The sequence below is a fragment of the Coregonus lavaretus genome (genome assembly GCF_964263955.1).
Source record: "Coregonus lavaretus genome assembly, chromosome: 5".
In the NCBI taxonomy this organism is placed as follows: Eukaryota; Metazoa; Chordata; class Actinopteri; order Salmoniformes; family Salmonidae; genus Coregonus; species Coregonus lavaretus.
This window is the reverse complement of record NC_139992.1, coordinates 76,436,278-76,463,777: the sequence shown is the minus strand read 5'-3', so window position 1 is coordinate 76,463,777 and position 27,500 is coordinate 76,436,278. Positions and strand designations below refer to the sequence as shown.

The following is a 27,500-nucleotide window of genomic DNA, read 5'->3' as shown; positions in this document are numbered from 1 at the left end:
CATGACTGCCTTTGTAATATTCCAGTGGAGGCTGCTGAGGGGAGGATGCCTCATAATAATGTCTGGAACGGAGCGAATGGAATGGCATCAAACACATGGAAACCATGTGTTTGATGTATTTGATACCATTCCACTTATTCTGCTCCATCCACTACCATGAGCCCATCCTCCCCAATTAAGCTGCCACCAACCTCTTGTAATTCTCACTGAGTGAACATCTGAGTGAAAATACTAAAATGAATGAGAGAGGAATAAGCAAATACAGTATCTATGTTTCTGACATAGGTTAGTTGTTATTAGTTTATAGTCGTGATCAGTGGCACCTGTCTGTCTGTCTGTTTCAATGGCTGAGCAGGACAGTTCGCCATCAGAAGCAACACTTATACTGTAGAAGGAAAATACCTCAAGGAATAATAAACCACCATGAACTCAAATTGCCTTACTAATGTTGTTTATTAAATTAAATTAAATAGAAAATCTCAATTAAACATTTTTGTGCAATACACCTTAATCAGGGATGTGTATAATCCCTCCTGACTACTTTCTTCTTTAGGGGCCATATTTGTCTTCCTTCGCCCTCTCCTTTTTCTCCCTCCTCTTTTTGGTTATATTCTTCAAGTAGCCTCTTATTCCAATGTGGCATGCACTTTTGCTGTGCACCTGGAAAAGGGACACAGTATTTTCACTCTTCAACCTCTACATTAATAATTTGGCTTAGGCTATTCTTTACCAAACCAACGATTCTGCATTATCCTTCTAATTATTAAAATAAATAAAATATGCACAGCCTAATCTACCTGTGCCTCTTTTTCCTGCAGAATCTTCTTCTGGGCTATCTCCGCTTCCATGTGTTGCATCAGTTTGGCCCATCCATCTTCTCTTAAGCTCCAAGCAATCTCCATCATCTGCATCTGGTCTGATAACCTGGCCTTGTCCTTGGCCCAGTCTCTCTGCTCATTTCCCCAGGCTTTCTCGGTCTGGACAATTTTCACCACCAGTCTCTGCATGATCTCCTGGAGTGCAGTTTTCTCTGTCTCTGCCATCTTGATCTCTGCCTCTGTTGTTTTCGAGGCACACTGGAGATCCTTGATGATCTTTTTAAAGCTCTCTGCATTATCTATTAGAGCAGATTTCTCCCTCTTCCAAAGCTTCTCCAGTTTTGACCACTGGTCTGAAAACATGGCTTTGGCCTTGGTCCAGTCTTCCTGCTTTTTCCCCCAGGCTTCCTCTGTCCGCACCTGTTTCTTCACCAGTCTCTGAATTATCTCCTGGAGGGCAGCTTTTTCTGCCTCTGCCCTCTCATTCCCTCTGGCCATCTCCTTTAGAGCTTTCTCTTGGACTGCATATTTATTCTGCTCCCACTTTACGCTCATCTCCAACTCCTGAATGTTTTTTATCAGGTGCTCATGCTCAGCTCTCCTCTCTCCTTCCAACTTTTCCTTCAGACGCTCAAACCTTGACTTTTTTTCAGCCGTTGGAGTAACATCAGAAGCAGCCTGCTCTCTCCTCACCACTGCCTTGGCCAGGGGGGCATCTCTAATAATCTCCAACTCCTGAATTTTTCTCATCAAATGCTCATGCTCAACTTTCCTCTCTTCTTCCATCCTTTCCTTCAGACGCTCAAACCTTGATTTCTTTTCAGCCGTTGGAGTAGCATCAGAAGCAGCCTGCTCTGTCCTCCCCACTGCCTTGGCCAGGGGGGCGTCTTTAACCCACACAACCTTAGACACCTGTCGAGACAGACACTGTTCAGTAGTTAATAGCTTTCTGTCCTTGGTTGCAGATACTGAAGGTTTTACTCAGCCTGGCTGTGCACTGTGCTGCTCTAATAGATATCAAGTTCAGACATTGTTCTGTCTATTGTCCTAACATGGTAACATGGTCCTAAAATAAAATACTTTATTTAGCTATATGTAATTGCACTTATTCTCCATTCTCTCATTGAAGTGACAATCAAATGAAATGTCAGTAGGCCTACAATGTCCTGGTGTTTATCAATATAGTCTACCAACAAACTATTTTACAATGCATGTTGTAGTAGTTATTACTTTTACTTTGAATGTAATGAGTCATACTTTAACTTGTTCAGACTTACAGGTGGCTGTTCAGTGTCCATCACTTTGCCCTGCATTAGGGCAAGTTGTAGGCTATATTACAGGAATCCCTCTCACAAATATCTATAGTCATGGCTTAAAAATGCCCATAATATACTGTATTTTACTAATTCCAATCATATTTCTAAAAGCCATTTTAACCTAGCAGGAAATTAGTATCGAATTGTATCATCTGATTATCTTATTGGCCTATATTATAGCCTAGCTCCTTACAGCATTGTTTAGGCTAGCCTACCTGTTCTTCCTTCCTCCGAGATTTTCGCTGCATGGCTGAAAAACAAACCAAATTAATTTTGTCAATATGGTTATGCTTAAAAACGTTGATAGGTGGTGCGTTACACTATCCTACTGTTTGTTTTTGTCCTGGACAAGCGCAGGCCAGGCAGTGCGCTCTGATTGCGCAATAATGGCTTTGGAGCGTCTGCTATGTGTGTCATCAATGGCTATCAGTTTGATTGATGTTTGATAAATTGTCAACTAACGTAAATTAAATGTGATTTTTTGCGTGCAAATCCAATAAAAATGGAAACAGTATTGATTCAGCCAGTTTATGTCCATGATATTGCATGTTGCCTAAATTCTAATCTCTAATATTGAACCAAATATAGCGGTACCATGCCCAAAACTAGAATGTGATCGATATTTCTACCATTGTACCAACATCAGAAACACCCAAACGTTTTTCTCCAGGGTCTCCTCTCCTGCAAGAGGTTTGGGCTCAATGAGAAAATAGCACATGTAGACTAACTACTGTATTTCACCTTTTAAAAGTTAGTAAAGCTGCTGAGATACTCAATCGCTTGATCTGCCAGAAACTAACTGGTTTATGCCCTCCACTTCTCCTGAGAGATAAAACTATTGTGAAAAATAATCACATTTCCCATTTTTCTCTCTCTCTCTCCTTCCTCAGTCTCATATCTCCTCTATTTCCTTGCAGCCCCCGCCCCACCCCATACTCTTATGAAAGACTTTCACGTGAAAACCTATCACATGCGAAATTGCATTTTCACATGTGAAAAACTTTTACATGTGAAAATCGATTTTGCACTTTCAAATCTAACTGTCACATGTGGAACTCTCACATGTGAAACACATGTGATCACATGTACAATTCAATTGATTTTTTCACAAGGGTTGTTAATCCATCTCCATTTAAACCCGCTCCTCCATATCGCTCTCTCGCTCTCGCTCTCTCTCTCTCACGCGCGCTCTCCGCCGGCGGCATCTGGGGCAGGAACATGAGTCATATTTCATTAGGACAACACAAACTCTACACAACACAGACCCGCTGCGTCCCAGTCCAGACCACAGCAGAGTGCATTAGCGGTAATGATAGATCACAAAGGCATTCACTGGTAGGATGCGGAGAGGGTGAAACAACAATAATTCAACAGCAAGTGAACCCCTTCACTTTTCAGAGATTGTACACTGGGTGCATGGTGAGATTGTGCGATGCACTGTGCTTCCGTTCAAAAACGCGCTGGAAGGAGCGTGTGCCACATTGTTTCCGTTTGTGCGTGTGGGTCATTGGTGTGAGTGTGTATAGGTGTGTAGTGTCTTATATAGATAGCTGCGCTCCCCGCCGATGTTTGAACTTCGTGTCTGAACCTATAACCGATGCGTCACGTCGGCTCTGTCATTCGAATCCGCCGGTACGCCCACGCACATCACACGCTCGCTCCCAAGACGACACCGACTCCGTGACTCTCCAGTTGAGCTGGTGACGCTTCTCGCTCTCAGACGGTAGAACGGGATGTTTGGCATTTGTACCGATTTGTGCTCGCACGGTGCGTCTTCTGTGAGATGGACCGAGGAGATGACCAGTGACCAAACATGCCTACAGTCCTCCGCGACAAGGAAAAACTTTCCAACGTCTGGTCACTGCTTCGATGCGCTTTTCAGGTGAGAAGAGATACATTAGGCTATCTATTCAATCAAGTTTATACGATAGTCAAGAAATAACATTTGTTTTAGGTTTTAGTTTTTCTTTGTTTTACTTGAAATATAGTATACTCTTTTGTAAAAAAAATAATAATTGAACTTTATTTTTCGTCTGTAGGCTATTGTATTTCCGTTCTCATTTCAATTTACTGTAAAGTGAAACCGAAATGAATTATATGGAATAATGCAACAAAGCTAGTTAAGGATTTATTGCAAATTCAAAACAACAATTGATATGGTTTGAAATGTTATATTGATTTATACAGTCTATGGTTTGAATAGTCACGATGAGATGTAAAAGCAGTTGAGGAGTCTTGTGGTTAGAGACAGTTAAACCCATTTCCGTCGTTTGACAGGCCAAACGCAACCTTCTGTTTTCAGTTTAGATTGAAGCATGCACTGTTCTAAATATAGAAACGGTAAGAGAACTATGAAGACATTCAAATCCAACTGTACTACAAGTTCATCATATTGAATATGAGATCACATCGGTCTATGTGCGCTGTATAGGTAACAGATGGTTGTAGAATAGTTGGCCTGTATGCTGTTTGTTTGCAGGTGTTGTGATGGGTTGAGGTTGGTTTGGGCCGCTGGAGACCGTGGTGTGTGTCTGGGGGATTACGCTACCATTACTGTACCCTGCTGATGTGTTAATAGATGTGTGAAAATCATTTAGCATATTATGCACACATTCTACAGCTACACATTGAACACAATGACAGAGGTGCACCTCCACACACACACTCTCTCCCTCTCTCTCTCTCTCACACACACACACACACACACACACACACACACACACACACACACACACACACACACACACACACACACACACACACACACACACCTCCATGCCAGTGCTTGATCACGCTGTGATGTGTGATTTGAGTCAGGCGCAGGAGGGTAAACCACAGTATACAGAGTTTACTCCATAATCCAGCGTAACCAGTCCAGTGCGCAAAACAGGCGCACAGGGAAAAATACCCCAGCAATACAAAATACTGAGCTCAACCGAGCTACTAATCCTCACAATGAACAATCACCCACAAGGACAAAGGGGCAGAGGGAACACTTAAACACGTACTAATGAGGAGAATATGAACCAGGTGTGTGTAATTGACAAGACAAGACAAATGGAATGATGAGATATGGAGCGGCAGTGGCTAGAAGGCCAGTGACAACGAACGCCAAAGCCTGACCGAACAAGGAGGGGAGGCAGCTTCGGAGGAAGTCGTGACAGTACCCCCCCCCCCCCCTGGACGCGCAGTTCCAGCAGCCAGGAGGATGCGGAGCAGGGCGACCCGGATGGCGACGGTGGAAATCCCGCAACAGGGAGGGATCGAGGATATCCCTCGCCGGGTCCCAGCACTGTTCTTCCGGATCGTACCCCTCCCACTCCACGAGGTACTGAAGGCCCCCCACCCGACGCCTCGAATCCAGGATGGAACGGACGGAGTACGCCGGGCCCCCCTCGATGTCCAGAGGAGGCGGAGGGACCTCCCGCACCTCAGTCTCCTGGAGCGGAACAGCCACCACCGGCCTGAGGAGAGACACATGAAACGAGGGGTTAATACGGTAATCATGGGGGAGTAATAACCTATAGGTAACCTCGTTGATTCTCCTCAGGACTTTGAATGGCCCCACAAACCGCGGGCTCAGCTTCTGGCAGGGCAGGCGGACAGGCAGATTCTGGGTCGAGAGCCAGACCCGATCACCCGGTACGAAGACCGGGGCCTCACTGCGGTGGCGGTCAGCGTTGGCCTTCTGATGATGCACGGCGCGTTGGAGGTGGACGTGGGCAGCGTCCCATAGTGCCGGAAGACGTGTGTAAACAGGACCTCCGCAGTTTGCAGGGCCGTGGGGAGACCGGGCAGAGGAAGGAGGTGGCAGGCCTTGGAAAAGTGGTCCACAACGACCAGGATGGTGGTGTTACCTTGGGAGAGGGGAAGATCGGTAAGGAAATCAACACTCAGCTGAGACCATGGTCGTTGTGGAACTGGTAAAGGTTGTAACTTACCCGCTGGGAGGTGCCTAGGTGCCTTACTCTGGGCGCACACCGAGCAGGAGGAGACATACACCCTCACGTCCTTAGCCAAGGTAGGCCACCAGTACTTTCCGGTCAGGCAACGCACTGTACGATCGATACCTGGGTGACCAGAGGAGGGTGACGTGTGTGACCAGTAGATCAGACGGTCACGGATAAGAGCAGGCACGTACTGCAGCCCAGATGGACACTGAGGTTGAGATGGCTCTGTGCGTAACGCCTGCTCTATATCCGCGTCCATCGCCCATACTACCAGCCTCTCCTCTGTGTCATACAGCCGTGACAATGTGTCTGCCTTCACGTTCTTCGTACCCGGGATGTATGATAGTGTGAAATCAAACCGGATGAAGAATAGGTCCCACCTGGCCTGGTGAGGATTCAGCCTCCTCGCTGCCCGGATGTACTCCAGGTTACGGTGGTCCGTCCAGACGAGGAAAGGGTGTTTCGCCCCTTCGAGCCAATGCCTCCACACGGTCAGGGCTCGGACAACAGCCAACAGCTCCCGATCACCAACGTTATAGTTCTGCTCCACCGGGCTGAGCTTCTTAGAGAAGCGCAGTGGTCTAAGGCACTGCATCGCAGTGCTAGCTGTGCCACTAGAGATCCTGGTTCGAATCCAGGCTCTGTCGTAGCCGGCCGCAACCGGGAGACCCATGGGGCGGCGCACAATTAGCCCAGCGTCGTCCAAGGTAGGGGAGGGAATGGCCGGCAGGGTTGTAGCTCAGTTAGTAGAGCATGGCGTTTGCAATGCCAGGGTTGTGGGTTCGATTCCCACGGGGGGCCAGTATGAAAAAAATAAAAAAAATAATGTATGTCGCTCTGGATAAGAGCGTCTGCTAAATGACTAAAATGTAATGTAAAATGTAAAGAAGGCACAGGGGCGGAGGTTGGGTGGCGTGCCCGAGCGTTGAGATAGGACAGCGCCTATCCCTACCTCGGACGCATCCACCTCCACTACGAACGGTAGTGATGGATCGGGGTGCGCCAGTACCGGGGCTGAGGTGAGCAGACCCCTCAGGTTACTGAAGGCCCTGTCAGCCTCATCAGACCAGTGGAGCCGGGACGGCCCACCCTTCAACAGAGACGTAATGGGAGCTGCGACCTTGCCAAAGCCCTGGATAAACCTCCGATAGTAGTTGGCGACGCCAATAAAGCGCTGCACCTCCTTAACCGTGGTTGGAGTCGGCCAATTACGCACGGCTGAAATGCAATCTCCCTCCATCTCCCCACCTGAGACGGAGATATCGTGGACGTAGATCGGGGTGCCTTGTAAGGATCCGACGGCGAGCGAGTAAACTGCCTCTTCCATCAATCCTATTAGCCAACGTTCAATCCTTTGAAAATAAATTGGATGATTTAAGATTACGGTTATCCTACCAACGGGACATTAAAAACTGTAATATCTTATGTTTCACCGAGTCGTGGCTGAACGACGACATTGATAACATACAGCTAGCGGGCTATACGCTACATCGGCAGGATAGAACGGCTGACTCCGGTAAGACAAGGGGTGGCAGTCTGTGTATATTTGTAAACAACAGCTGGTGTACAAAAGCAAATACTAAGGAAGTCTCGAGGTTTTGCTCGCCTGAGGTAGAGTATCTTATGATAAGCTGTAGACCACACTATTTACCAAGAGAGTTTTCATCTATATTTTTCATAGCTGTCTATTTACCACCACAAACCAATGCTGGCATTAAGATTGCACTGAATTAGTTGTACAAGGCCATAAATCAACAGGAAAACGCTCATCCAGATGCAGCGCTCCTAGAGGCCGGGGACTTTAATGCAGGGAAACTTAAATCCGTTCTACCTAATTTCTACCAGCATGTTAAATGTGCAATCAGAGGAAAAAAAACTCTAGACCACCTTTACTCCACACACAGAGACACATACAAAGCTCTCCCTCGCCCTCCATTTGGCAAATCTGACCATAACTCTATCCTCCTGATTCCTGCTTATTAGCAAAAACTAAAGCAGGAAGCACCAGATACTCGGTTAATAAAAAAGTGGTCAGATGACGCAGATGCTAAGCTACAGGACTGTTTTGCTAGCACAGACTGGAACATGTTCCGGGATTCTTCAGACAGCATTGAGGAGTACACCACATCAGTCACTGGCTTCATCAATAAGTGCATCGATGATGTCGTCCCCACAGTGACCGTACGTACATACCCCAACCAGAAGCCATGGATTACAGGAAACATCCGCACTGAGCTAAAGGGTAGAGCTGCCGCTTTCAAGGAACGGGACTCTAACCCGGACGCTTATAAGAAATCCCGCTATGCCCTCCGACGAACCATCAAACAGGCAAAGAGTCAATACAGGACTAAGATTGAATCGTACTACACTGGCTCTGACGCTCGTCGGATGTGGCAGGGCTTGAAAATCGTGGACGTAGATCGGGGTGCCTTGTAAGGATCCGACGGCGAGCGAGTAAACTGCCTCTTCCATCAATCCTATTAGCCAACGTTCAATCCTTTGAAAATAAATTGGATGATTTAAGATTACGGTTATCCTACCAACGGGACATTAAAAACTGTAATATCTTATGTTTCACCGAGTCGTGGCTGAACGACGACATTGATAACATACAGCTAGCGGGCTATACGCTACATCGGCAGGATAGAACGGCTGACTCCGGTAAGACAAGGGGTGGCGGTCTGTGTATATTTGTAAACAACAGCTGGTGTACAAAAGCAAATACTAAGGAAGTCTCGAGGTTTTGCTCGCCTGAGGTAGAGTATCTTATGATAAGCTGTAGACCACACTATTTACCAAGAGAGTTTTCATCTATATTTTTCATAGCTGTCTATTTACCACCACAAACCAATGCTGGCATTAAGATTGCACTGAATTAGTTGTACAAGGCCATAAATCAACAGGAAAACGCTCATCCAGATGCAGCGCTCCTAGTGGCCGGGGACTTTAATGCAGGGAAACTTAAATCCGTTCTACCTAATTTCTACCAGCATGTTAAATGTGCAATCAGAGGAAAAAAAACTCTAGACCACCTTTACTCCACACACAGAGACACATACAAAGCTCTCCCTCGCCCTCCATTTGGCAAATCTGACCATAACTCTATCCTCCTGATTCCTGCTTATTAGCAAAAACTAAAGCAGGAAGCACCAGATACTCGGTTAATAAAAAAGTGGTCAGATGACGCAGATGCTAAGCTACAGGACTGTTTTGCTAGCACAGACTGGAACATGTTCCGGGATTCTTCAGACAGCATTGAGGAGTACACCACATCAGTCACTGGCTTCATCAATAAGTGCATCGATGATGTCGTCCCCACAGTGACCGTACGTACATACCCCAACCAGAAGCCATGGATTACAGGAAACATCCGCACTGAGCTAAAGGGTAGAGCTGCCGCTTTCAAGGAACGGGACTCTAACCCGGACGCTTATAAGAAATCCCGCTATGCCCTCCGACGAACCATCAAACAGGCAAAGAGTCAATACAGGACTAAGATTGAATCGTACTACACTGGCTCTGACGCTCGTCGGATGTGGCAGGGCTTGAAAACTATTACAGACTACAAAGGGAAGCACAGCCGTGAGCTGCCCAGTGACACAAGCCTACCAGACGAGCTAAACCACTTCTATGCTCGCTTCGAGGCAAGCAACACTGAAGCATGCATGAGAGCACCAGCTGTTCCGGATGACTATGTGATCACGCTCTCCGTAGCCGATGTGAGTAAGACTTTTAAGCAGGTCAACATTCACAAGGCCGCAGGGCCAGACGGATTACCAGGACGTGTACTCCGAGCATGTGCTGACCAACTGGCAAGTGTCTTCACTGACATCTTCAACATGTCCCTGACTGAGTCTGTAATACCAACATGTTTCAAGCAGACCACCATAGTCCCCGTGCCCAAGGACTCTAAGATAACCTGCCTAAATGACTACCGACCCGTAGCACTGACGTCTGTAGCCATGAAGTGCTTTGAAAGGCTGGTCATGGCTCACATCAACAGCATTATCCCAGAAACCCTAGACCCACTCCAATTTGCATACCGCCCCAACAGATCCACAGATGATGCAATCTCTATTGCACTCCACACTGCCCTTTCCCACCTGGACAAGAGGAACACCTACGTGAGAATGCTATTCATTGACTACAGCTCAGCATTCAACACCATAGTGCCCTCTAAGCTCATCACTAAGCTAAGGATCCTGGGACTAAACACCTCCCTCTGCAACTGGATCCTGGACTTCCTGACGGGCCGCCCCCAGGTGGTAAGGGTAGGTAACAACACATCTGCCACACTGATCCTCAACACGGGGGCCCCTCAGGGGTGCGTGCTCAGTCCCCTCCTGTACTCTCTGTTCACCCATGACTGCATGGCCAGGCACGACTCCAACACCATCATTAAGTTTGCCGACGACACAACAGTGGTAGGCCTGATCACCGACAACGATGAGACAGCCTATAGGGAGGAGGTCAGAGACCTGGCAGTGTGATGCCAGGACAACAACCTCTCCCTCAACGTGACCAAGACAAAGGAGATGATTGTGGACTACAGGAAAAAAAAGAGGACTGAGCACGCCCCCATTCTCATCGACGGGGCTGTAGTGGAACAGGTTGAGAGCTTCAAGTTCCTTGGTGTCCACATCACCAACGAACTATCATGGTCCAAACACACCAAGACAGTCGTGAAGAGGGCACGACAAAGCCTATTCCCCCTCAGGAGACTGAATAGATTTGGCATGGGTCCTCAGCTCCTCAAAAAATTCTACAGCTGCACCATCGAGAGCATCCTGACTGGTTGCATCACCGCCTGGTATGGCAACTGCTTGGCCTCCGACCGCAAGGCACTACAGAGGGTAGTGCGTACGGCCCAGTACATCACTGGGGCCAAGCTTCCTGCCATCCAGGACCTCTATACCAGGCGGTGTCAGAGGAAGGCCCTCAAAATTGTAAAAGACTCCAGCCACCCTAGTCATAGACTGTTCTCTCTGCTACCGCACGGCAAGCGGTACCGGAGTGCCAAGTCTAGGTCCAAAAGACTTCTCAACAGCTTCTACCCCCAAGCCATAAGACTCCTGAACAGCTAATCATGGCTACCCGGACTATTTGCACTGCCCCCCCACCCCATCCTTTTCACGCTGCTGCTACTCTGTTAATTATTTATGCATAGTCACTTTAACTCTACCCACATGTACATATTACCTCAACTAGCTGGTGCCCCCGCACATTGACTCTGCAACGGTACCCCCCTGTATATATAGCCTCCCTACTGTTATTTTATTTTACTTCTGCTCTTTTTTTTCTCAACACTTTTTTTGTTGTTGTTTTATTTTTACTTTTTTGTTAAAAATAAATGCACTGTTGGTTAAGGGCATGTGATGTCTGCACCTGTTGTATTCGGCGCATGTGACCAATACGATTTGATTTGATTTGATTTAATGCAGTATCCGAGGAAGGAGACGGACTGCTGGAAAAACAGACACTTTTCTGCCTTGCCATAAAGGTCATTTTCCAACAGTCGGGCCAGCACTTTGCGAACCAGGGACACATGCTTGGCGCGCGTAGTAGAATACACCAGAATGTCATCGAAGTAGACCACTACATCGCGACCAAGCATGTCCCGAAACACCTCGTTCACAAAGGATCGGAAGACGGATGGAGCATTCATCAAACCGTAGGGCATCACCAGGTATTCATAATGCCCCGTGGTTGTGCTGAATGCTGACTTCCACTCATCCCCCTCTCAGACACGCACCAGGTTGTACGCACTCCGGAGATCTAATTTTGTGAAGAAGCGCACCCCATGCATTGACTCGATCACTGAAGGAATGAGGGGGAGAGGATAACTAAATCGTATCGTCTCCTTGTTAAGTGATCGATAATCAATGCAAGGGCGCAGACCGCCATCTTTCTTCTTCACAAAAAAGAAACTTGAGGAGGCGGGTGAAGTGGAGGGACTTATAAACCCCTGGCACAGGGACTCGGTGACGTATGTTTCCATAGCCTCCATTTCAGCCTGTGACAGGGGATACACATGACTCCTGGGAGGCACAGCGTCTACCCAGAGTTTTATCGCGCAATCCCCCGCCCGATGAGGTGGTAACTTGGTCGCCTGCGTTTTGGAAAATGCGTGTGCCAAATCGAGGTATTCGGGGGGAATGGGCAAGGTGGAGGTACTGTCTGGACTTTCCACCGTGGTTGCACCAACGGAAAGACCGAGACACCTACCCTGACACTCTCGCGACCACCCTGTGAGAACCCTCTGCGGCCATGGCCTCCCAAGTGGCACAGTGGTCTAAGGCACTGCATCGCAGTGCTAGCTGTGCCACAAGAGATCCTGGTTCGAATCCAGGCTCTGTCGTAGCCGGCCGCGACCGGGAGACCCATAGGGCGGCGCACAATTGGCCCAGCGTCGTCCAGGGTATGGGAGGGAATGGCTGGCAGGGATGTAGCTCAGTTGGTAGAGCATGGCGTTTGCAACGCCAGGGTTGTGGGTTCGATTCCCACGGGGGGCCAGTATGAAAAAAATAAATAATAAAATAATAATAATGTATGCACTCACTAACTGTAAGTCGCTCTGGATAAGAGCGTCTGCTAAATGACTAAAATGTAAATGTAAATGAGAATGTGGGGTTGTGGAGTGCTAACCAAGGGATACCTAGTACCACAGGGAAAGCAGGAGACTCAATGATAAAAAACGTGACTTGCTCGCAATGAGTCTCGTGGGTAACCATAGTGATTGGTGTGATAACTTCCCTAACAAACCTGGACCCTAATGGTCGACTGTCAAGTGCTCTGATGGTGAGTGGATTGGATAGGGTAACCAATGAAATGCCTAGACTGTGTGAGAATGCCCTGTCCATAAAGTTCCCAGCTGCGCCTGAATCGACTAGCGCCTCACACTGGGGAACTACAATGTGATCAGGAAAGTGGATGGTAGGGTACAGTGCGCAGCAGAGGGCTCTGAACAATTGTGGGTGTTCGATACCTGGGGTGCTGTGAGACTGCCCTGCCTGCCTCCTCCAGACCCAAAAGAACGCTGACGACATCGTGCGGTGTAATGTCCCTTCATGCCACCAGAGTGACACTGGCGCTGTCGTCCTCCTCTCTCTCGGATCGCGGCTCCACCCAGCTCCATCAGCTCGTGATCCGAGTCGGCCAAGGTTGGAACGGGCAGACCCCCTCCAGGACGTCCTCTGGCCGCCAGCAGGTTGTCCAAACGGATGGCCATGTCCACCAGTTGCGTGAAGGACAACATGGTGTCCCGGGAGGTTAGCTCGCTTTGGACGTCCTCCCGTAGATGGCACCGGAAGTGGTCGGTAAGGGCCCGGTCGTTCCACCCGGACCCAGCTGCTAGAGTCCGAAACTCCAAGGCGAAGTCCTGCACAGTCCTCGTCCCCTGCCTCAGGTGGACCAGCCACTCGCCCGCCTCTCGACCTTTGGGTGGTTGTCCAACGCGGCTCCTCCTTCGTTCCAGACCGCGTTGGCCCACTCCAGGGCTTTCCCCAAGAGGCAGGAGACGAGGCCGGACACCTTCTCCCGCTCCGAAGGGGCCGGCCCGATGCTGGAGAAGTAGAGCTCCAGTTGGAGGAGGAATCCCTGGCAGAGAGCAGCTGTCCCGTTGAGCTCCCGTGGTCGGGATATATGGATCCCTATGGGTGCTGGGGTGTGGGTGGCTGATCCGGTTGCCCAGCTGGTCTCGACAGATCGGGTCCTCTCTTCTCCAGGTGTTGGACGACCTGGAGAACCTGATCCATCGCTTCTCCCAGCTGGCTAGCATTGTTGAATGCTCCTGGACCCGTGCCATGACTCCAGGCATGCGCTCCTCTCCTGCTGACTCCACAGCAGGTGGGTGATTCTGTGATGCGTGATTTGAAGGAGTCAGGCGCAGGAGGGTAAATCACAGTATACAGAGTTTATTCCATAATCCAGCGTAACCAGTGCAGTGCACAAAACAGGCGCACTGGAACAAACATGCACACGGGGAAAAATACCCCCCAAAAATACTCAATACAAAATACTGAGCTCAACCGAGCTACTAATCCTCACAATGAACAATCACCCACAAGGACAAGGGGGCAGAGGGAACACTTAAACACGTACTAATGAGGGGAATATGAGCCAGGTGTGTGTAATTGACAAGACAAGACAAATGGAATGATGAGATATGGAGCGGCAGTGGCTAGAAGGCCGGTGACGACAAATGCCGAAGCCTGCCCGAACAAGGAGGGGAGGCAGCTTCGGAGGAAGTCGTGACACACGCAGTCAGACAGTGGAGTGGAGTGACTCATGCACACGCGCACTCGCACACGCAGAGTGAGAAAAAGAACAGTCTCAACAGCCAATTATTGCAGCATATCCAAGGATATATATATATATATATATATATTTATTTTTGCCTTTATTTATACAGGTTTTTCTTATTGAGATCAAATCTATTTTTCAAGAGATACCTGGTCCAACAACAACCACCAGTATTTTAGGAAGAAAGATAATGAGTAGAAAGAGGGACAGTAAAAGGGGACTAGAGATAGAGAGAAGAAGGACAGAGGAAGGTAGGATGGGGGAGAGAGAGAAAGGGGGGAGAGTGGGGGGAGTGTGGGAGAATATGAGCATCCCTGCCATCATCAACAGCTGTGATTGTTTAGATATGATTCACCAACCAACATCAACCTCCCCTCAACCGTGTGTGAGTGTGTCCATTTCATACATGCAGTCCTGACTCCTGACGCCTTTTTAGATCCACTGAATCATCTCTATTACGATTAGGAGGCGGTGGATGCTCTCTCTCTCTCTCTCTCTCTCTCTCTCTCTCTCTCTCTCTCTCTCTCTCTCTCTCTCTGTCTCGGAGATATAGTACTGAAAGCATAAGCCACAGCTAACTAGCAAAATGTGGTGAGTAGTTGACTCAAAGAGAGAGAAAGACAATAGTTGAACAATTTTGAACAAATTAATTTCTTCAAAAATGAAGGAGAAGTGAGAGACAGAGAGAGAGAGAGCTATCTATATATATATATTTTTTCATGTTTCACTTTCACTTGCAGCTAGCTAGTTTAGCCTACTCAAACACCCGACTCAAACAGAGAGGGATGCTATGTTAGCTAGCTGGCTATGGCCATACAACACTGGAACTCTTCCAAGTCAAGGTAAGCTTTTGGTTTTACGAATGTATTGCCACCGGGGCCCGCCGGTGTAACTGCTAAACTGCTTGCTGTACACTGTACTGCATGATTGTAGCGGGTTTACTAACGCGTTAGTTCTAGTAGCTATATTGACTATGACATTATAATATGGTGACAGCGATGTAGGCTGTGTGTAGCGGTTAGCGGTTATGATATGAAGATTTGGCTTGGAAAGGTTTTTTTGCCTGGTCACAGACAGCTGATGTGTTGTGCACTGAAGTCCACAAGCAAAGGGAAAAGGTGAGAGGAGGAGAGCGCGTAGTTGCGAGAAGTACTTCTACAACGATCAAAGGAATCATGCTGTATGTATGTGGCTGCTATGAAAGTGAACTGTGTTTGCGTGTGATCAGGGGTGTATTCATTCAGCTGATTCTGTTGAACGAAACGGGGATAAACATACCTGTATTTGTCCAATAGAAACTCTCGTTTGCAACTGTTGGACTAGTGATTACACCCTAGATCAGCTAGCTAGATGCAGGCAAGAGTGTGCAAGGCGGTATTGAATGTGTCAATGTCTGTCACCTTGATTACTCAAATTTCTCTTGACCTGTGCACCTATGTTGTAAACTTTCATTCATAGGCTAGGTTGTAGCAACCTCATGATGCGTATAGGGAAAATTTGAGTGTCATGTAGTAGCCTAAACCTATTTATGTTACATTGTGCTGGGTAAATGAAATATGAATGACAGTCATCCAATATGCTGTAATATAAATAAGGCCATGCTCATAACATTTTTTATTGTCCTCCCTCATCTTAAACGGCACACACAGCAACTGGTAACAACATAACAAATATTTAACTTCAATAGTTTGGTTAAGTTTCTCTTGCACAAGGGTAAACCTGGTTTATGTGAGTTTTGCTAAATACACTGAACAAAAATATAAACAAAACATGCAACAATTTCAAAGATTTTACTGAGTTACAGTTCATATAAGGGAATCAGTCAATTGAAATAAATTCATTAAGCCCTAATCTATGGATTTCACATGACTGGGAGTACAGATATGCATCTGTTTGTCACATATATCTTTTTTTAAAAGGCATGGGCGTGGATCAGAAAACCAGTCAGTATCTGGTGTGACCACCATTTGCCTCATGCAACGCGACACATCTCCTTCGCATGGAGTTGATTAGGCTGTTGATTAAGGTCTGTGGAATGTTGTCCCACTCCTCTTCAATGGCTGTGCGAAGTTGCTGGATATTGGCGGGAACTGGAACACGCTGTTGTACACATCGATCCAGAGCATCCCAAACATGCTCAATGGGAGACATGTTCTTGTGACATGGGGCCATGCATTATCATGCTGAAACGTGAGGTGATGGCGGCGGATGAATGGCACGACAATGGGCCTCAGGTCACGGTCACGGTATCTCTGTGAATTGAAATTGCCGTCGATAAAATGCAATTGTGTTCGTTGTCCGTAGCTTATGCCTGCCCATACCATAACCCCAACACCACCATGGGGTAATCTGTTCACAACGTTGACATCAGCAAACCGCTCGCCCACACGACGCCATACAATCTGTCTGCCATCTGCCCGGTACAGTTGAAACCGGGATTCATCCTTGAAGAGCACACTTCTCCAGCGTGCCAGCGGCCATCGAAAATTTGCATTTGCCCACTGAAGTCGGTTACAACGGCGAACTGCAGTCAGGTCAAGTCCCTGGTGAGAACGACGAGCATGCAGATGAGCTTCCCTGAGACGGTTTCTGACAATTTGTGCAGAAATTCTTCGGTAATGCAAACACACAGTTTCATCAGCTGTCCGGGTGGCTGGTCTCAGACGATCCCGCAGGTGAAGAAGCCGGATGTGGAGGTCCTGGGCTGGCGTGGTTACACGTGGTCTGCGGTTGTGAGGCCGGTTAGACGTGCTGTCAAATTTTCTAAAACGACGTTGGAGGCGGATTATGGTAGAGAAATGAATATTCTCTGGCAACAGATCTGGTGGACATTCCTGCAGTCAGCATGCCAATTGCATGCTCCCTCAAAACTTGAGACATCTATGGCATTGTGTTGTGTGACAAAACTGCACATTTTAGAGTGGCCTTTTATTGTCCCCAGCACAAGGTGCACCTGTGTAATGATCATGCTGTTTAATCAGATTCTTGATATTCCACACCTGTCAGGTGGATGGATTATCTTGACAAAGGAGAAATGCTCACTAACAGGGAGGAATGTAAACAAATTTGTGCACAAAATATGAGAGAAATAAGCTTTTTGTGCGTATGGAACATTTCAGGGATCTTTTATTTCAGCTCATGAAACATGAAACATGGGACAAAGACTTTACATGTTGTGTTTATATTTCTGTTCAGTATAGTTACAACGGTAGTCCTGTTTTATCAGAGTATTGGATATAGCCTCCGGTGTTAACCTGGTTCGTATGGGTAAATTTGGGCTGAAGTGCAGGGATAGACCAAGTATGTTGAGCACTGGGGTAGACTTGTTTTATATGAGTATCAAGCTTAATGCCCATGAATTTACCTGGTTTATGTAATGGGGTGTAGAGATGTACCAGGCTCATACAGGTCATGGGTCTGAATGGACTTCTATTGCCCTTTCTGGTAACACGTTTCTTGTAGAAAAACAGTGAATGAGGCTGGGGAACATGTGTTATACCACTGTACTATGAGTTTATCTATGAAATGGTTAGAGTATACAGGTCAGAGGTCACAGGACTAAGATATGCAGGGTTGGAGTGTGCAGTGGATAGCTGGATATATGTAAATGTTGATGACTTGGTGGAATACAGGCCTTGGCAAAGTGGGTAACAGGGCTGAGATAGGCAAGTAACAGGGCTGAGGTGTTTTGGCAAAGGAACTGGAGTCTATGGGTAATAAATAGGGCTTATAGGGCTAGGATATGGGTGTATCAGGACTTGATTGCATTAATATTAGGATATTGGCATGTGGGTGTTAGGTTTAGCACATTGGGGTAACAGGGCTGGGGTGTGTGGGTAATTGGGTTTAGATGTGTGGATAAGTGGGCTGAGGTATATAGATATTGAAGCTTGGGAATAGGGGTAAATGTCTGTTAATTTTATTATAGGCAGAGCACTGTATGTATAAAACATACTTTTTCACATACCTTTCAATATTCTTTTTCAAAAATCAATATGGCTTATAGGGGTTACTAATTGTATAAGATGTGCATAGTGGGCATATCTGGAAAAATGTGGGAACAAATGAGTTAACACTAGGATCAGCAGAAGGCTACAGTAATGGTGGTGCAATACCCCCAGACACACACCATGCTCACTGCAGATTAGCTTACTTTACTTTGGCCAAACACAACAAACAGACAAGCAAGTCTCAGTGAATAATCTTGTTGATGTAGGCTCACATGCCCTGGTTGGGTTTCGCAACCTATATCTGTCAAGGCATTCTCATTGGTTACTGGAAGACCACCACTGTATAGACCTCCACAACACCTGTTTTATCTTACTGTGTTGATGTTTCTGTCTCTATGACTTTTCTCAAACCGTTTTTCTGTCAAGGATATTCTAGGAGTTAGAGATGGTTGACTTTATACTCCTACCTGGCCTACAGGACCATAACTACTGCACTGATCTACACTGCTCTGCACTAGCTAATCAGGTGTGTAGTGCTGGGCTGTAACAAATGTGTGTGTTGGTACACGTTACACTTTCTCCTCTCTTAGTGGTGGTTGCCCTGAGGCTACTAGTAGCAGGCCTTTGGGGGAAATCTATGTTGCTGTTGGTAGCTGAAGCTGAACAGAGCATGTTTGACTGTAGCCTGCCTACTGAAATACTGTCCCACTGTGCTGTTCCCAGTCTACATTTTCCTAGCCAAAAGACTAGCACAGGAAAGAGAAATGGAGAGAAGGGATGGAGAGAAATAGAGGGAGAGCAGACAGAGAGGAAGGAGAGAGGGAGAGTGGGGAAGGAGAGAGGAGAAATAGCAGAAGAAGAGGGAGGAGGAGAGGGAGCAGAGAAAGAGGGGGGAAGGGAGTGGAGAGATAGCGGCACACTGCTCACCTGGGAAGGCTTCTTGTTGTGAGAGGGGAGTAAGGGATGAATCAGTGTCCTTGGTTACTGAGAGGGAGGAGAGGAGAGAAAGGAGGAGTAGAGAGAGGGAATACTTGCCCTCTGGGTTTATGGGGAAAATGTTGTGTTTATGAAGAAGAGAGGGGAGAGGAAAAGAGTGAGAGAAGTGAATGCTGTATGTGTGTGTGTGTGTGTGTGTTAGACTAAATTGAATGAAAGGATACATGCTTCTCAGAGCAGACTCTCCTTACTCTCTTCAAGAGCGAGCTCTTGCAGACTCTACTGTTCTATCATGTAAGGGTTGGTGTGAGGTGTGACCCTGGTGCGGTGCAGGATAGACAGTAGGCAGTAGGCAGAGATGGTGAAACAAGGATCTTTAATGGTGGTCCCGAAGCCAGGATACAAAACAACGGACTTAACACGATAACAGAAAGGTGGAGCAAATAAATCTCCAAAACAGACAGCCAAAATACGAAATAGTAACTGAAATAATAAAGAAACAGGGAGAACACTTCTCAAGTACCTGTACAGACACTGATTAGTACTGCTGAGCATAGAGACACTAGCAGAGAAAACTGAGCAAGGGAACACAGGGAAGTGAGGGCATAAATACACAGGTGAACAGGTAGACACAGGTGACACCAATAGGATCATGATTAGTCCAGACTGTGAGTGAGAAGGTGCCTAAGGTTGTCGGAGGAGGACACCTAGTGGATCGCTCCGGAACTGCGACCCCCTCCTGTAACACTATCACACATGTCCATCTGTTTCAACTCTCTCTCTCTCTCTCTCTCTCTCTCTCTCTCTCTCTCTCTCTCTCTCTGTCACACACACACACACATTCACACACACCAGTGGCGGTTGGTGCCGTTTAAGATTAGGTAGGATTTTTTTTAATGGACATGGCCTTCTTTCTATTACAGCATATTGGATGACTGTAATTCCTATTCCGTTCACCCAGCTCAATGTAACATCGATAGATTTAGGCTACTACAAATGTTCCCTATACCCATCATTAGGGTTGCTACAACCTAGCCTACGAATGTATGTTTATAACGCAGGTGCACAGGTCGCGAGACAAATTGGAGTAATCAAGGTGACAGACATTGAAACATTCAGTACCGCCTTGCACTCTCTTGCCTGCATCTAGGTGATCTAGGGTGTAATCATTACTCCAAACAGTTGCAAAATGTTCCAAACAAAACAAGAGTTTCTATTGGGAAAATTCAGGTAGGTCTATCCCTTTTTCGTTCCGTTTGTTTCCATTTAATTTTTGAAGAAATGTGTTCAAATCTGTTCAACTATTGTCTTTCTCTTTGAGTCAACTACTCACCACATTTTATGCACTGCAGTGCTAGCTAGCTGTATCTTATGCTTTCAGTACTAGATTCATTCTCTGATCCTTTGATTGGGAGGACAACATGTCAGTTCATGTTGCAAGAGCTCTGATAGGTTGAGGACATCCTCCGAAAGTCGTCATAATTACTGCGTAAATCTATGGAAGGGGGTGAGAACCATGAGCCTCCTAGGTTTTCTATTGAAGTCAATGTACCCAGAGGAGGACGGAAACTAGCTGTCCTCCAGCTACACCATGGTGCTACCCCAGAGAATGCTTTTGAGGCTGTTGAGAGTGCTGTAGATCTTCATTTCAAAACGGTTTGTTTTAATCAGTTATTTGATGATGTGAATATATTTAGTATAGTTTTATCTAAAAAGGATAACTTTTTTAAACGTTTCACTATTTGTATTTTTCTGAAATTCACTGAGTAGGATGGTCCTCCCCTTCCTCCTCTGAGGAGCTTCCACTGACACACATTCACACACACACGCACACACGCACACCCACACAGCCATCAGAACAGATAAGGCCTGACCTTTTCCAGAGCCTGCTTCCTGTTCAAAGCGATACAAAAGTCGGCATGGACTAGACACACTCACACTCTCACACACACACACACACACACACACACACACACACACACACACACACACACACACACACACACACACACACACACACACACACACACACACACACACACACACACACACACACATACACACACACACACACACACACACACAAAAATAAAAGAGCAACAATAAAATAACAATAACGAGGCTATATACAGGGGGTACTGGTACCGAGTCAATGTGCGGGGGTAAAGGTTAGTCGAGGTAATTGAGGCAATATGTACATGTAGGTAGGGGTAAAGTGACTATGCATAGATAATAGATAATAAACAGCGAGTAGCAGTAGCGTAAAAAAAAGGGAGGGATTGGCACTAGACTTGGCACTCCGGTACCGCTTGCTGTGCGGTAGCAGACCGAACAGTCTATGACTAGGGTGGCTGGAGTCTTTGGCTATTTTTAGGGCCTTCCTCTGACACCGCCTGGTATAGAGGTCCTGGATGGCAGGAAGCTTGGCCCCAGTGATGTACTGGGCAGTACACACTACCCACTACAGCCCCGTCGATGAGAATGGGGGCGTGCTGAGTCCTCTTTTTTCTCCTGTAGTCCACAATCATCTCCTTTGTCTTGATCACGTTGAGGGAGAGATTGTTATCCTGGCACCACATGGCCAGGTCTCTGACCTCCTCCCTATAGGATGTCTCATCGTTGTCGGTGATCAGGCCTACCACTGTTGTGTCGTCTGCAAACTTAATGATGGTGTTGGAGTCGTGCCTGGCCACGCAGTCATGGGTGAACAGGGAGTACAGGAGGGGACTAAGCACGCACTGCTGAGAGGCCCCCGTGTTGAGGATCAACGTGGCAGATGTGTTGTTGCCTACCCTTACCACCTGGGGGCGGCCCATCAGGAAGTCCAGGATCCAGGATCCAGTTTTGAGGCACCATGGTGTTGAACGCTGAGCCGTTGTCAATGAATAGCATTCTCACGTAGGTGTTCCTCTTGTCCAGGTGAGAAAGGGCAGTGTGGAGTGCAATAGAGATTGCATCATCTGTGAATCTGTTGGGGCGGTATGCAAATTGGAATGGGTCTAGGGTTTCTGGGATAATGGTGTTGATGTGAGCCATGACCAGCCTTTCAAAGCACTTCATGGCTACAGACGTGAGTGCTACGGATCGGTAGTCATTTAGGCAGGTCACCTTAGTGTTCTTGGGCACAGGGACTATGGTGGTCTGCTTGAAACATGTTGGTATTACAGACTCAGTCAGGGACTTGTTGAAAATGTCAGTGAAGACACTTGCCAGTTGGTCAGCGCATGCTCGGAGTACACGTCCTGGTAATCCGTCTGGCCCTACGGCCTTGTGAATGTTGACCTGCTTAAAAGTCTTACTCACATCGGCTACGGAGCGCGTGATCACATAGTCATCCGGAGCAGCTGATGCTCTCATGCATGCTTCAGTGTTGCTTGCCTCGAAGCGAGCATAGAAGTGATTTAGCTCGCCTGGTAGGCTTGTGTCACTGGGCAGCTCGTGGCTGTGCTTCCCTTTGTAGTCTGTAATAGTTTGCAAACCCTGCCATGTCCGACGAGCGTTGGAGCCGGTGTAGTACGATTCAATCTTAGTCCTGTATTGACTCTTTGCCTGTTTGATGGTTTGTAGGAGGGCATAGCGGGATTCCTTAAAAGCGTCCAGGTTAGAGTCCCTCTCCTTGAAAGCGGCAGCTCTACCCTTTAGCTCAGTGTGGATGTTGCATGTAATCCATGGCTTCTGGTTGGGGTATGTCCGTATGGTCACTGTGGAGACAACATCATCGATGGACTTATTGATGAAGCCAGTGACTGATGTGGTGTACTCTCCTCAATGCTATCTGAAGAATCCCGGAACATGTTCCAGTCTGTGCTAGCAAAACAGTCCTGTAGCTTAGCATCTGCGTCATCTGACCACTTCCTTATTAACCGAGTCACTGGTACTTCCTGCTTTAGTTTTTGCTTATAAGCAGGAATCAGGAGGATAGAGTTATGGTCAGAGTTGCCAAATGGAGGGCGAGGGAGTGCTTTGTACATGTCTCTGTGTGTGGAGTAAAGGTGGCCTTGAGTTTTTTCCTCTGGTTGCACATTTAACATGCTGGTAGAAATTAGGTAGAATGGATTTAAGTTTCCCTGCATTGCCTCTGGATGAGCGTTTTCCTGTTTGCTTATGGTCTTATACAGCTCATTGAGTGCAATCTTAGTGCCAGCATCGTTTTGTGGTGGTAAATAGACAGCTACGAAAAATATAGATGAAAACTCTCTTGGTAAATAGTGTGGGCTACAGCTTATCATGAGATACTCTACCTCAGGCGAGCAAAACCTTGAGACTTCCTTAGTATTCGATTTTATGCACGAACTGTTGTTTACAAATATACACAGACCGCCACCCCTTGTCTTACCGGAGTCAGCCGTTCTATCCTGCCGATGTAGAGTATATCTCGCCAGCTGTATGTTATCTATGTCGTCGTTCAGCCACAACTCGTTCAGCCATAGTTTTTAATGTCCCGTTGGTAGGATAACCTTGATCCTAGGTCTCACGTTGAGGGAGAGGTTGTTGTCCTGGCACCACACTTCCAGGTCTCTGACCTCCTCCCTATAGTCTGTCTCATCGTTGTCTGTGATCAGGCCTACCACCGTTGTGTTGTCTGCAAACTTAATGATGGTGTTGGAGTCGTGCTTGGCTACGCAGTCATGGGTGAACAGGGAGTACAGGAGGGGACTAAGCACGCACCGCTGAGAGGCCCCCGTGTTGAGGATCAACGTGGCAGATGTGTTGTTGTCTACCCTTACCACCTGGGGGCGGCCCATCAGGAAGTCCAGGATCCAGTTGCAGAGGGAGGTGTTTAGTCCCAGGGTCCTTAGCTTAGTGATGAGTTTTGAGGGCACCATGGTGTTGAACGCTGAGCTGTAATCAATGAACAGCATTCTCACATAGGTGTTCCTTTTGTCCAGGTGGGAAAGGGCAGTGTTGAGTGCAATAGAGATTGCGTCATCTGTGGATCTGTTGGGGCGGCATGCAAATAGGAGTGGGTCTAGGGTTTATAGGATGATGGTGTGAGCCATGACCAGCCTTTCAAAGCACTTCATGGTTACATGGCTACAAATCTAATAACTTGTATGCGATGAGGATTGGCACAAAGATCTCTCTCTCTCTCTCTCTCTTTCTGGCTTCCTATTCAGAGCTGGGCTCCTGTACTCAGAAATAGCAGATAACAGATAACAGATAGGATAGTTCACTGGGCACTGTCTCATAATCGCCCTGACAATTATCACCTCGATCATCAAAACCCTTGTCCTCCCTCTGGTAGACCAATGCTTCAGGGACATCACTTGCAAACACACACGCAAGCAAGTACGCACGCACGCACACACACACACACACACACACAAGGACACTAACAAAAGAGAGATCACAAAGACAGCTACAAATATGCACAAAATACACAGAAGTGGATGTACATTATACACAAAGCGGTAGGAACAAAAGACAGGTTGTCACTCAAAACACATCACAGCCACAATAGAGGAAGAACCTGTTTCACAATGTGTATACGCTGTATCATGACACCTCTGAATTCACACACCGACACACACAAACATGCAGACACACACACACACACACACACATAGACATACACACAGATCATGGACAATTTATCACAGACACCCTACATCCCCCATCACCATCCCTCACCCTAATGTCTTTCAATGGTCAATGGTTAGAGTTAGATCTGCATGTTCTTTAGCTTAGCCAATGATAGTCACAGCAATGAACTGAATCCCATAGTGATGTGTTCCAGGCTAGAAATAGGCAATGGTGGAAAAAGTAGCCAATTGTCATACTTGAGTAAAAGTAAAGATACCTTAATAGAAAATGACTCAAGTAAAAGTCAAAGTACCCAGTAAAATACTACTTAAGTAAAAGTCTAAAAGTATTTGGTTTTAAATATACTTAAGTATCAAAAGTAAATGTAATCGCTAAAATATACTAAAGTATCAACAGTAAAAGTATAAATCATTTCAAATTCCTTATATTAAGCAAACCAGACGGCACCATTTTGTTGTTTTGAAAATGTACGATTAGCAAGGGGCACTCTCCAACACTCAGACATCATTTACAAACGAAGCATTCATGTTTAGTGATTCCGCCAGATCAGAGGCAGTAGGGATGACCAGGGGTGTTCTCTGGATGAGTGTGTGAATTGGACCATTTTCCTGTCCTGCTAAGAATTCAAAATGTATCGAGTACTTTTGGGTGTCAGGAAAAATTTATGGAGTAAAAAGTACATTATTTTCTTTAGGAATGTAGTGAAGTAGAAGTAAAAGTTGTCAAAAATATGAATAGTAAAGTAAAGTACTTTTACTTAAGTACTTTACACCACTGTAAGCAGGGATGTAGAGAGTCATCTGAGCCCCTGTTTCAGAGTGAGTCCTGAGTCATGATAAATAGCACATCACTCCCTCTAGTGCCATACACCTTCTTTTGGCAAAAATATCCTCATAGGGCACTTAAGCCTGTACCATGAGTCAACCACAGAAAACTAAATTCTTATAGTGTGTGTGTGTGTGCGTGCGTGTGCAGATGCTTGTCAGTAATGTTAGTAAAGTCTATCCAATCTCTGTGACCTCTGACCTCTAACCTTCCTACCCCCAGGACATTAACCACCCTGGCTGTCCCAGCAACCCTCAGGAGGTGGCCAGGCCCAGAGCTTCCTCTACAACCCTAAAGTAGGCCTGTGTGTGTGTGTGTGTGTGTGTGTGGGGGGGGGGGTTAAACTTCATCAATATCTCTCTCTCTCTCTCTCTCTCTCTCTCTAGGAAGCAAAGCAGCACACTACTCAGCACAAGCAACGTATGTATTCACAGTCTAGGGTGTGTGTATTTGTGCGTGAGTGTGTGTGTGTGTGTGTGTGTGTGTATGTGTGTGTGTGTGTGTGTGTGTGTGTGTGTGTGTGTGTGTGTGTGTGTGTGTGTGTGTGTGTGTGTCTGGAACCTTTCTCTGTCAGGCTGCTCAGGATTATATTATAAGAATTAAATGAATATGTTTGTCATGCCAATGTGTGTGTGTGTGTGTCCTCACTCCCTCTCTCTCTCTCTGGCAGCTCAGGGGGATGACCCACCCTCACCTGGCGCCTCAAAAATTGTAAGTGGGACATGAGAAACACGATCTACCTAAGGTCACCGAACAGTGGGGCCATGAGCCGGGGCTGTGATCCACACACACGCACGCACGTACGCACACACACACACACACACACACACACACACACACACACACACACACACACACACACACACACACACATGAACACACACAGAGGCAGTAGTACTAATCTGTCAGTTTTAGTTGTGCTGCAAACATGACGTAAAAACACCAGGACACCAGGTCAAAGGTGACCTGACATTTGTGTGAACTTTTCCAGTAGCAGAACAAAGAGTCTCCTAGCTTATTAACCCTTTATATCCTCTCTCTCAGTCAGAGGTGACATGTACCTCATTACCCCCTCAAAACTAGACTGTATACTTTGTATACTTCATACTTCACTTAACTTTTACTTTACTTTAGAGTACCTTTACTTTACTTTAATCTTTCTCTTTACGTATGTTTTTCTCATTTTTCCCAGCATGCTCGCTGATGACTTGAAGCTCAGCAGTGACGATGAGGATGCTGACAAGGTAGGGAAGCCCAGCAACATTCTACAAACCTTTCGGAAAATGTTTACAACATTTCAGAATGTCTCTCTCTCATGACCTGAACTAAATGTTTCCTTACTTCCATCCGCCCTTTCTCTTTCCTCCCTCCTTCCCTCCACCCTTCCTCCCTCCACCCTTCCTCCCTCCACCATTCCTTTCTGCTCCCTCCAACCGTCCTTTATGTTCATCCTGCTGCACAGTAAAAAAAAATAAAGCCAAAGTATTTTGGGGGGTAACTAGTAACAGGACTTTGTAACTGAGTAAGTTGGCTACATCCCTTATTTGAGGTTGAATGAACAACATAAGAAGGAGAGGAGAGAAATAGTTAGTTGGAAGGTGTGGTAGGAAGAGGGAGGGAGAAGAGTGAGAGGGGCTCCCTGCAGTGAGTGTGGTTCTGGGCCAGGGCTGGAGTGAGAAGGAGAGAGAGAGAGAGAGAGAGAGAGAGAGAGAGAGAGAGAGAGAGAGCTCTCTGTAACTTGCTTTGGCAATGTTAACACACGTTTCCCATGCCAATAAAGCCCTTAAATTGAATTGAATTAAATTGAAATTGAAATTGAATTGAGAGAGAGAGCGAGAGAGAGAGAGAGAGAGAGAGAGA

General features: G+C 46.7%; 1 pseudogene across 1 annotated transcript in view; it reads left to right on the top strand.

Moving 5' to 3' along the window:
• The first annotated feature begins 3,876 nt into the window (after window positions 1-3,876).
• Window positions 3,877-27,500, top strand: part of LOC311129351 — a 42,200-nt pseudogene continuing 18,576 nt past the window's right edge. The window contains exons 1-5 of the transcript XR_014615331.1: window positions 3,877-4,016; window positions 25,863-25,936; window positions 26,027-26,080; window positions 26,311-26,351; window positions 26,833-26,884. The product of XR_014615331.1 is annotated as an uncharacterized misc_RNA (transcript). The remainder of the gene's footprint in view (window positions 4,017-25,862; window positions 25,937-26,026; window positions 26,081-26,310; window positions 26,352-26,832; window positions 26,885-27,500) is intronic.